Source organism: Nymphalis io, chromosome 19 (genome assembly GCF_905147045.1).
Source record: "Nymphalis io chromosome 19, ilAglIoxx1.1, whole genome shotgun sequence".
Taxonomy (NCBI): Eukaryota; Metazoa; Arthropoda; class Insecta; order Lepidoptera; family Nymphalidae; genus Nymphalis; species Nymphalis io.
Window position 1 is genome coordinate 8274357 of NC_065906.1, and position 12339 is coordinate 8286695.

The window sequence follows — 12339 nt, forward strand, 5'->3', positions numbered from 1 at the left end:
ATATATATATATATATATATATATATATATATATAACAACCGACACCGAAGTGTCAGTATGGATTCCTATTTAACATATTTTATATTCTTGAAAAGCCTTAAAACAGAACAAGTACAACTTTAAATCGTTTCATCCAATGTTTAAAGTCTTACAATATTAAATTAATTTACAGTCTCTTTGATTTCTGTATGATTCCTTCAATGTAAATAATTAAACCAATTATGACTTAAAATAAAACATTACTAAGTTTAAACCGTGTAAATTTAAAATTTAATAATTAACACACACAATTGTGTAAAGCTGGTAGAAAATATCAGCTATTCGATAATAGCGTCATGAAAATACAAATTTGAAAGAAAATTTGAAAAGGGACTCATTATACTTCAGCACCCTCTACGTAATATAATAACGCACCCACGCCTGCCGGGGTCATAACGGCCGTCCCTTCAAAATATTCTTTCAACAAATTCACCTCCGTCCTTTTAGAACAAAAAAGAAAACGCTGCATCACGATCGTTTTTAATTTTAACCCTAACGACGCCATTGGAGGTATTTAACGGCGGCCATTAGGCTTTCACTATCTGGAACGTGCATCTTGCGGCAAATGGGCGGGAAAGAACCTCAAACGCGGAGCACTTTAGAGCTGACTTTTTTTAATGTCCTAAGTTTTCGAGGTTGATAAATATTTATAGCAACTTTACCACTTAATCGAAAGAAATTTCAGTTTAAACGGATATTTAAGGTTTTTTTTACTTTTATTTTTTTCCCATTAGTGTCAAAATATATTTAGATACACATTTTTGGGATAATAAAAATGTTTTAGACTCAGTTGTAAGCATTATCATTTTTAACGTTGAATTTATTCACAAGCATTGCAACATCTCACGAAAGCACGTCCACATTAGGCAGTTTATTCGTCGACATCTACATATTAATATTAATACCCCGATTTGCATGTCCCTCCATTTTCTCCCCTTTGAGTGTGTACAGTCTCGCACGGAAAACCTTCGAAATGATGGACAGGCGAGTAAATGGCGCGAGAAAAATTAGGCGGGAGTACACTCGCGCGGAAATTAAGCTGCGTGACTGGTCCGCTCCAAAATGGCAGACTTGTGAGATACTTGCTTAATTAGTGTAAGTTGCGCGAAATGGTAGTCGTACATTCCTTTGTTGCCATATTTTTGTTTTTATATTTTGGTTAGACTTTAAATTGTTTCATACTCGTACATACTTAAGTAATTTCATTGTATGTTTTGATTTTGTTGAATATATTTATTTAGTTATCCTACACTCTCAGTAAATATTTTGATGTTCTTTACATTTAAACAAGGATTTTAATATCATATGTCGATAGATGTCAAAAACAATAAAGTCCGTTATACAATATTATTTCATACAATAATCAGCAGCAATAAAATGGCGTGTCTCAATCGAAGCATTCAAAATAAACATCTATTACAGATTACAACAATCTTTAGCTTAATGAGTAGTAAACACGGAACGGCTCCGAACGGCAAACGGCCTGTCGATTATCTGCCTAACCCTATTTACTCGCGTTTTCACTAATTGATGCCCAGCTTTTTACCAATTTAGCAAACCAGCGGAGAAACAAGACTATACCAGCTTAGATTGCTTACATCGAAAAATACTAACGATATAACTTCAATATGTTCTACAATTTTTTCAGATAAAATTTAAAATTTTGTTACAAAATGTTAAGCTTTGAGTACTTTAAAATATTTTCTAAATCACCTGAAAGTGCTTTTAGCTATATAATCCATCAGTTTCGACGATTCAGATTTGCGAGAAGTCCCATAACGGTAACGTCTTTTTTTCTAATTAAATATTTATTTATTTACTATTTTAAAACAAGAAACAGATACAATTTCGAAAATGTTCACAATATTATAATAACAAACTATCTACGACCTAAATCATCACACAACATAAATCATTGTCACCCATAATCATACACTAATTTCATTAAACGACCTAAATAATGTATCTAAATATTTTCTATTAAATATTATCTGTGTACAAGGAACTTTGAAACGTTAATACTTCGTATAATTTTAGCCTAAAATTTACATGTGTCGACTTAACTCGTCCCTCTGGAGTGATTGATGACGCATCGGGAAATTATATTAGCGGGCCCCGTGGAAAAGGCTCGTTTTTTTACACCCCTGCATATCGGTTGAATAGGATATATTAGATTAGGATGGTTACACACAACCTTTTTCCGCGTCGTTTTATATTTTTTACATAATAGAATCAAACACAGGCATTGAGTAACAATCCGTAAATTTTCCGGTATATGTGTAGGTTTATTATATTAAGAGAATGAATGGTTATTTCATTCTCTACCTCTGTAGTAGTAAAGTGGTCACTACTTTATTTTGTCTTATTTGACCTTCCGAGACATCAAATATCGGTGATGATGAAAATTGTATGCGTAAATTATAAAATAAATCGTTGTAATAATGCTACTAGGATCCGTCCTAAGGTAAGTGTTGGTTAGATTTTGAATAACGTTAAAGATACATTATAACAGGCAGTAGGAAAATGTTTGCACATTTATGTGAAATATCTGTTCGAAAAATCAGTGTGCCATTCTTATTGCTTCGAGCAATCTCTTCCAGACAACTTATAATGAAAGGATTTATAAATAAAAGTAAGATTCAAAGACATTTTTTTTTCTTTTTTTAAACACATCAAAGTGTGTGTAGTGTAGTGTGCAGATAGTAAAAATATTCAGAGACAATTTTGCATAAAGTGGTTACAAAATATTTCCTTTGGTAGAACGAATAATTACTAACCATGTAATTAAACTAGAAAGGAAATAAGTAGATGTAGTTCAATACAAATTAAGTGTTATTCACACAATAACACGTTAATAAATAATTTAATTGTAAATTGATATCCAAACGGAGCTAATTCAGAATCAATAAACATTTATGTTTGGAACAAATTTCATATATTCAACAACACAATTCCGTACAGCCGATTCTTGTAATTAATAACTTTCGAACCGTAATATGACAGCAATTAGCTTTAGGAAATTGGTCAATGAAGCCTACCGTTTTATTATGCTGGCAACACACCGCTAAATACGTCAAATACCAGTTGCGGACAATACATTGCAACTTTTGTTGGGTGAAATTAACTATTCTATTCGAATACGGCGCAGTGTATTCATATAACGGTCAAAATTCGATGTTATAGTAGTGCATTGCCCCATAATTTAAGCGATTATCAATACGTATTGATCGGAACTAGAATGCCTCGTCTAAGCTTTAGAGATAGCAGCGAAAATATAGAATTAAAACAATTTTTATGATTGTTTTAATCAATAAAATTTTATTGTCATTCTAAAGGACTAGATTTGTCCTAATATCTGATTGATTTACAGAAAATAATAGTTTTAACAATGTATTTACGAAAGTTAAACACGTTGTATATATTTTAACCCCTAAGGAATAACTTTTGTTTTAAAATAGTGTGTTTTGTTATATAGTTTAATATTAAAACGAAATTCTAAAATTAAAATCTATTATTAAGACGAATATCTATAAATATATGTATATTAATAAAATCTGATCTGAAATCTTACATATAAAACATTTAAGATAACATAACTGTGTTCTACTGACGTTACACGTATTGTGATATTGTTTATGCCCTCCGACGTAACGTCACAACGGCCACTTTCACTAGCCGGCTTACATCGGTTAGGATGCGTATGGCTAATTAGTTTGCGGCTATACACAAGCGGTCCATGGTGTTAGAAGCTGATCAATTTCTTCATATATTTATACTTATGAAGAAATACGGTATTTTTATAAGATATACCTTATATACTGAACAAGAAAATACTATTTTGTAATGTTATGTTTCTTATAATATAAAATTAACAATTTATTGTATATAAAATATTTGTTTAAAAATTTATTTATTGTACCTAGGAAACGGCTAGGAAATCTAACGATTGGCTTAAATTTAATTTTTAAATAAGGTTTTGCGCTTTATCTATTATAGGTGTTTTCATGAAAAAATGCAATAATTTTTTTTTTAAAGGTACCTAAACTAATAAAATTTAAAATTAGCAAATCTTGTAAAGGAATACATGACGCATATCACATATTTTTATCAAGGATTTCTCATACGACTTTTCGAATAATAATATTGTAACGAGAATTAATTTAACGATTAAATTATAATTATAAAAATGTATTGTATATTGCCAGCCTGTTAATATTACTGCTGGTCTAAGGCCTGAGGTTACAGGATACACATGTAGTAGAATTTCATTTAACACACGCAGGTGTCATCACGGTGTTTTCTTTAACCGTTGAACACAAAAAAAAACAAAGCCATTTTTGAATTGAATAGAACAGAAAGTTGTTGACTTGAACACTTGGTGACTTTTATTTGTGACATTTTTATTTATATTCGCAACGGCCTATGTTTATTTAATTTATTTGTCATCATCATCTGAGGCGTTACAGCCGCGGGTGAGCCTTAGCCTGGTCCAGTAAATCTCTCCAGTCCGATCTATTTGTGGCTTTCCTCCTCCAACTTGTCACCCCTAAGATCTTGGTGTCCTGTTCGACGCCGTCTAACCATCTGAGCTTGGGCCTGCCTCTACTTCTGCGACCCTCCGGCCAGCCTTCCAGGAGGCGTTTGGGTACTCTAGCCGCGTCAATTCGTACTATGTCCTGCCCGTAATTAAGATATTGGTTGATTTCATTATCATGACTTAAATAATTATACTGAAACATGAAAATAATTTATTATGAAATAGTAATAGAACATTTTTTTGTACCAGTGAACTTTATATAAGAATAGTTCCGTCCTCGGCTTCACCCACATTAGAGGGGGCCAGGTGTACCTTGTAGTATGTACTCTCCTGAAAAAGTGTATGGAAAATTTCATAATGATCAGTTAAGTAGTTAAGAAGTGAAAGCGTAACAAACAAACAAATAAATAAACAAACATTCGTATTCATAATTTTAATAAAATTGTAGACTAGAAATGAAACGATCTCACGTTAAACTAATTCAAATAAAATATCATCATATATACAACAATTATTCGTTAAAGTATTATTTTAATTCAAATAGCTATACCAAAATTATTATGTTCGCAAATTGAAGACAAATTGACTAACTCCTAGACAAGGCGATATGTCAAGACAAGAAGCTGAATATTGCGTCTCCCATAAACGTATGTTAATGGGTCGTTTCGACCGAATACGAAGCCACGACGCAACAATTTCTTAGGCAGGCCACCTGTTGCATCCTATAGTAGCTTATGTAGTGTTAAATGCATTCACTCAACCGGCACCGATGTACTCTCTCTGACCTAACCTTGCCTGTGCCTTCGACCGCGAACCATCGGTTTAGGGTTAGTTACCTATGTATGAAGTTAAACCGATATTGCTTCTTGTAAATAAATGATAGTGAAAGAAAATACATTACTCGTATTTTCTTTTTAATTTTAACTCGTTTCATTTGCGGCTGTTACAGGCTAAATAATTCTATACCCACTATGTAAACATATTCGAAAACAAGTTGCTTCGAATATCTCCCATACATATTAATTGTAAGTTATCGTAACAAATTTAAAGATAAACAGTTGATATATATACATAGACTTTAATGTAAAATGGTCTTAGATTTACGTTTATTTAATGAAAAATACAACCATTTGTTCTAATAATCTAAAATAGCTTTTTTTATATAGATATAGAAAAGTATATATTATTAATAATGCTGGTCTCCGAACATACTATAATACGCATCTCGACTTATTTTTACACTGTATTCTTATCGTAAACCTAATTATATGATTTTAGATGTTTCTATTTCCTTCGTGAGACATAAGATGTAAGTTTAATCTAAATCGGTCTGCTAATTGAAATATTTTTATTTATTACAAATTAGTGAATTTAGGAAATTCTTAAAGACATATATAATTTCCGATGATCGTGGGTTCAAACCCGGGCAAGCACCACTGTATTTTCATGTGCTTAATTTGTGATTATAATTCATCTCGTGCTTAACGGTGAAGGAAAACATCGTGAGGAAACCTGCATGTGTCTCATTTCATTGAAATTCTGCCACATGTGTATTCTACCAACCCGCATTGGAGCAGCGTGGTGGAATAAGCTCCACAACCTTCTCCTCAAAAGGGAGAGGAGGCCTTAGCCCAGCAGTGGGACATTAACAGGCTGTTACTAAATATAATTTATACGGAGATTCGAAGCATTCATATCTAACTCTACCAGCGAAGTCAAAAGCGTGTATATTATGTACGCTTGAATGTATTGTGGCAACGTCTAAGCCCGGACACACATAAGCATATTATATGGCTGCCGTCCATGGGTCACTCTCACTATCGGTATTCTAGGTATTTGTATATTAAGCTAGGTCAAGGACGGACTTTCACTGTCTTTGATTAGTGCGTGCGTTAGTTGCTCAACTGCACACGAGTTAACACGAGTGATATAGCTTATATAATATATTATATACTTGTTATGAATGTTAGTTCTGTGACTTTGTGATTGGATTACTTTATTTTTATGTGAATATGTCATGTAGGGTACATGGCATTATTACATTTCATTTTTAAATTTAATTTTTTATTTATAAATGACGTACAAATTTACTTCGATAACTAAACACACGTGTTTTCTTCAATAAATTTATAATTGTATTCATAACAAATCATTCATAATCATCACATAAAACAAAACAAGACTATGAAAATATTATTTATTATTATTTTATAAGACAACAAATATAGAACAGAAATAAGAATGATTTTTTTTAACATTTATTATTAAATTGCAGAATAGTTTGATACCGTGATCATTGTAGATTAAAAAAAAAATAACGACATAAGCAATTTAGGTGCAGTTTATAAAAATAATGGTTGTAAAAGATCGCGTGTGAAATAAGTAAATTAAGAATAACGGAACGTAAAAAGCTAATATAATTTCTACGTGACGTTGAATGCTACTTACTCGTATTTATTTGAAACAACTTAAAATATATGAATCTAAGAAAAACGTAATATTATAAGAACAATTATATTATACAGTTATATATATGGATATAGTAATTGTCAATACTGTTTATAACTATTTAATTATATAAATTAAATCTCTTATAATATATTCAAGACCATATGTTATATATAATATATACAAAGCCTATTACCATTAAAGAAAATACCACAGGCAAAAGACCCAAAGGCCGCGCACCAACTAGACGGGCAGACATGCTGAGTAACTTGTCAAATATGAGCTTGGACTACCAGGACCAGTAAGTTGTAGTAAACAAAATCTTTTCATTTTAGATTTTTAAGTACAAATCTTTTTGGCTCCTTTTGATGGTAACGGCAAACTTCTGACTCAAGAGGCTTCACTCCGGTCATGTGTAGTTACTAATGGCACGTGAAAGATTTTATAGATTTTTAACATTTACAAATTATAAATTACACTCTAAAAAAAAAACTAACTTGTTACTCCAACACGCTGGATCCAGTTGATGGATTCTGATTAAAATTGATATAAAAGTCGATTATTCTGTAGAATAGGATAAAGGATATTCGGTTTAATTTATTTTTTAATTATAAAAAATATTACAGAATATTTTAAACGACGCTGATCGTAGCGATTGAGCAAAAGCTAACATTTCATCTGATATTGAAAAAATATCTTTATAATATTATTTACTAACGGGCCACCTAAGCTTAAAATAATTATACATATTATACACTATAATAAAATTTCTGTTTAACTTTTTAAGCTTTAATTTTTATATAGTTTAATGTGTATATAACAAAACATAGAGGGTTTTAATCCTTATTTCAATTAGTGTTCGAATTTTAAATTTGATGAATAGTTAATGTAATTTTAAAACAAGGCAACTATCGCATTGCTAAGTATAAAATCCAATTTAAGCAAAAATACATTCAATTTTTTAATTTTGATATTATATAATACACCTACGTAATTAAATTTAAAAGCAGTTTGCTTATAATATGAACAAAATCATAACATTATTACATATCAACCTACCTCATATATATATTGTTTAAAATTCGAATTTCATCAACTATAAACTTTATATTAATAATAATCGAATAATATAAATTTCTGCAATATATCCGCTTATATTATTACAACTACATTATGTGGTAAAAATAAAATATGTACATAAATTGTTTTGCTAAGCCAAATATTCTAACAAAGACATCCGAGGCCGACCATTAGGGTTGCCCCACCTACGATTAAAGAAAATTATATCGTGGGGTATTATCGACCGTCCAAACACGAAGGCGCGGTAGCCTAGCAACGGCAACAGAGCTAACCCTTCAGAAGCCGCGAGCCGCTTACTTTGCGGCGTGGGACGCCACGGGGGACAGGACCCCCGTTTTTCGGCATTGATCCGAACCCTACCGCGCCTGCGTGCTAAACGAAAAACGAACCGAGGAAAAGCAAGGTCACGTCACTACAAGTTCTTTTTTCAAATCCGAATATTGAATGGAGAATCATAGCGTTCGGAAAGTGTTGCTTGCTTCGCTTTGTGTCTGAGTTCAGTGGGACACGAACTCGTTTACTGATCGAGGTCGATGCCAGTATATTATCGATGAAGGCTTTGCGAGACACTCTTATACTCTAACTCTTAAACAGGCTTGGTCCAATACCATTTCAAATTATGATAAGTCGAAATCATAATCTCAGTAAACATATTATATTGTATTTGATTATTCTACAAATATTTTTGTATCGATAGCTTCAAATATATCTCAAAGAATTATGATTATAATTGCAATTAATAAACTGTTAATACATAAGAAACAAAATTTATATTACGTGTATTATATATTCATATTGTTTAAACACTTACTTATAGCTTAAATATAAAATGTATAAAATAATTTATAATACAAACAAATCAATTACATAATTAATGACAACAACAGTTTGTCGATTCTAAACCGTACAATTCAATCGGAAACCAAATTATCTAATAAATTAACTAACGTCAGTTAGTCGAAACAAGTGGAAAGGAATCGTGTGAAAACTAATCGATTTGTCGTTTCAATTAAATGCAAATTTAGTTATAATCGAAACGACGAGAATAAAACTTTCGGATTTTCCTTTCCGGTTGCATTGTACTTTTCTTATACATGCTGTGATTTTATATTACAAAAATAAAATCACAGCTTTAATCTGTCGCATTATTTTAATAAAATAAAAAACCTTAAAATAAAAATATCTTCTCTATTTCCATTAAATCGAGAATTCGATTATTTACAATTAAATTTATATACGAAATAGTATGAAAATTAACTATCACGAACTGCAAGATTCCTTGTCAAATAAAGTCAAAATTAAAAAAATATTCAATCATAATCTTGTACATGATATGCCCTGACAATTACGTTTTTTTTACAAAGGCAATCTTTAATTTAATTTTATTTCCAAATGTATAATATATGAAGTTTTTTATTTTATAGTAACAAATACGTTACGCGCAATATAAGTTTGCCGGTCAGAAATTAATACCAAGTGAGTTCTGATACAGTATTTATGAAAAAATAAATAAATAAGTAAAGCCTACGCTAGGCTACACATGCAGATATGTATATTGTTTGTTTACAATTATTTAAATAGCTATTCTTCTTCGTCTATATTTAACGTGATTAACAGTGACATAAATGCAACACTGTCAACAACACTCTGGAATTTACTGAGAATTCCTTAATAGAGTAACTAAAAAAACTCTATAAAGTTGGTAATAGCCAGACCAGAAATATACTTACTAGCAACTAGGCCAAAGAGACAGCCAAAATAAATTACACCACAATATACCGTATACTACGTAGTTATAGTTACACCAAGCTCTAGATTAAGATATTTATAGAATAAGAAACGTAAACTCAACGTCTGGTCTCAACGAGAATGTATAAGCCTCCAAATCGGCTACACGTCTTTCATTTTTTTTTATTTCATTTTAATTTTGTCTATTACAATTATTTTCAAAATGCTCCAAAACCAAAAGTAGGTACTTATAATACCAGTAACTACAGGCACAAGCCACATAACATCTTAGTACCCAAGGTTGGGGCCGCATTGGCGATGTAAGGGTTGGTTAATATTTCTTACATTGCCAAAATCTATAGGCGATGGTGACCACGAAACATCAGGTAGCCCACACGCCATGCAATCATAATTTTTAACCACATAAATATTACAAAAATTAATAACACTAAACGAGAAATAAGTTGTCATCATATCATTATTACCAAATGTTCATCTTCCTGAGAGAAGCTCTACGTTTTTTGCTCTTCGTTGTTCTTCTATTAATTTATAATGTAGAACAAAAATATTTGTTAAGCTTTGACAGCGTTGTTGACTAGGATTTTTATCAAATCAAAACCGAATCAATTAACCTGTACGCTGTAAAAAGAACAGTGCAATTGCTGAGTAAGAGATATAACAGTCCGCTCTATGAGGATGATGGATATCGAAAATTTATCGAGAAAGAACACGGACAAGGAAAAGGGGACACCAGATCATTTAACAATAATAATTTAAATCCATAAAGATACGATTACATGATAGTTCAACTATTAACTGACTCACTCAGAGACATTTAACCGTTCCTTAATATAGATTTTACGAGAGCGTCAAATGTTAGTCTTGAAGTATGACAGTAAGCGTCTAAAAGTTTTTGCTCATAACCTACCTAACACACAAAATAACTCCGTTGATTAGTCGCGACGGTTTTCGTAAAACATAGCAATCATGTCTCATTCCACGACATAACCGAGTTCAATCGTAGTAATAAACAATAAAACATACACACGCATTTATAATATAAGTAAGATAACAACTAAACTTCAATTGTTTTTTTTTAATTTTCAAAACAAATCAGCAAAAGTTGTTGAAACATGTAAAAAATAATAATCTTTAAAGTGAAATCTATATTTAAATATTTTCATAATTGTAATTTATTTCAAAAATATTATTTATTTATACTAAATAACCTTTTAAAATTATAACAAACTAGCAAAAATACGTTATGACGCAAAGTCTTAACAACAAATATTTTAGGGCGAATACACTTTACAATGCAAATAACGTCTGTGAGAAGTGTGGACGTTTTAAAATGTTAATTCATTAATTAAACATGCGGGAACAGGTGAGGTCAAGGGTTACTAAGAAAGTTCGCCGTCTTTATTATCAATGTATTTTTTTTCTCACGGCTTGCTCAGTTTGGATGACGTATTTTAATTTTATACTTTAGATATGCTAAGTTCGAAAGGGGTATGTTGCAGAAAATGTAGATTAATCTTAAGAGTATTATTAATAAAGATAAATGGGCCGCAATGTTACGATTGCCGAGATATTTAAATGTGCTTACAATTATGAAAAAAATAGTTGTTTTTTTTTTGTTTAAAAATGGAACTTCTCTTTTTTTAATGTATTTTTTTTTCACTGTTGATTTATTTTAATTCTAATTACTTTGATGTAAATCGTTAAAATTACACACACAAGGAAAAGATATAAGTAATATCTTCAAGAGCTAATGTGAAAAAATTCATATTTGGTATAAAAAATTTCCACAACATTTCAAATTAAAATAAAGTTTTAATCGAACCATTACGCAAGATGCAATATTTTACCAAATAACTTTAAGCTGATGCTAATAACGATGGGGTCAGTAGTCTTGACCTTATCTTGTAAGGGTCACTAAATATGAATATTCGTTGAACAGGTCTCGCTGACCCTTGACCCCTCATTCTCACGGTTGACCCTCATGGGCTTAAGGCATCTTGCGATTAACCTCGTATGTGCACGAGGGGTTATTAAAAACATCCTTTGTCATATTAATATTAAAATTAGCATCGACTATTCAGAGAGAATAAGATTCTGCAAGGGAATTAAATATAAAGTATCTCGCACGTAACGTCTTTCTGTCTGTACATATTTTAAACGTACAAAAGTGTAACAAGTTTGCATAAATATTTTTTAAAGGATTTATCGTGTCGGATAACTTGATTCACATACAAATACACCTTTGAACAGTATTGTCCGTATTACGGGATCACTGATGTTAATGGAACTTGGCATAAGAATTGTTTTTAAAATTTAATTTAAGCTATAAATATTATCCGGATAACTTTCCTAAAATAATTTTAAAAAATCTTAACAGGCGAGGTTGATTTATAAATTTGTATGTAGTTAATAGTTGTTGTTTTGTTTATTTTGAAACACGTATCCTATTTTTTATTCAAATAAACTTCTATATATTTGATATTCC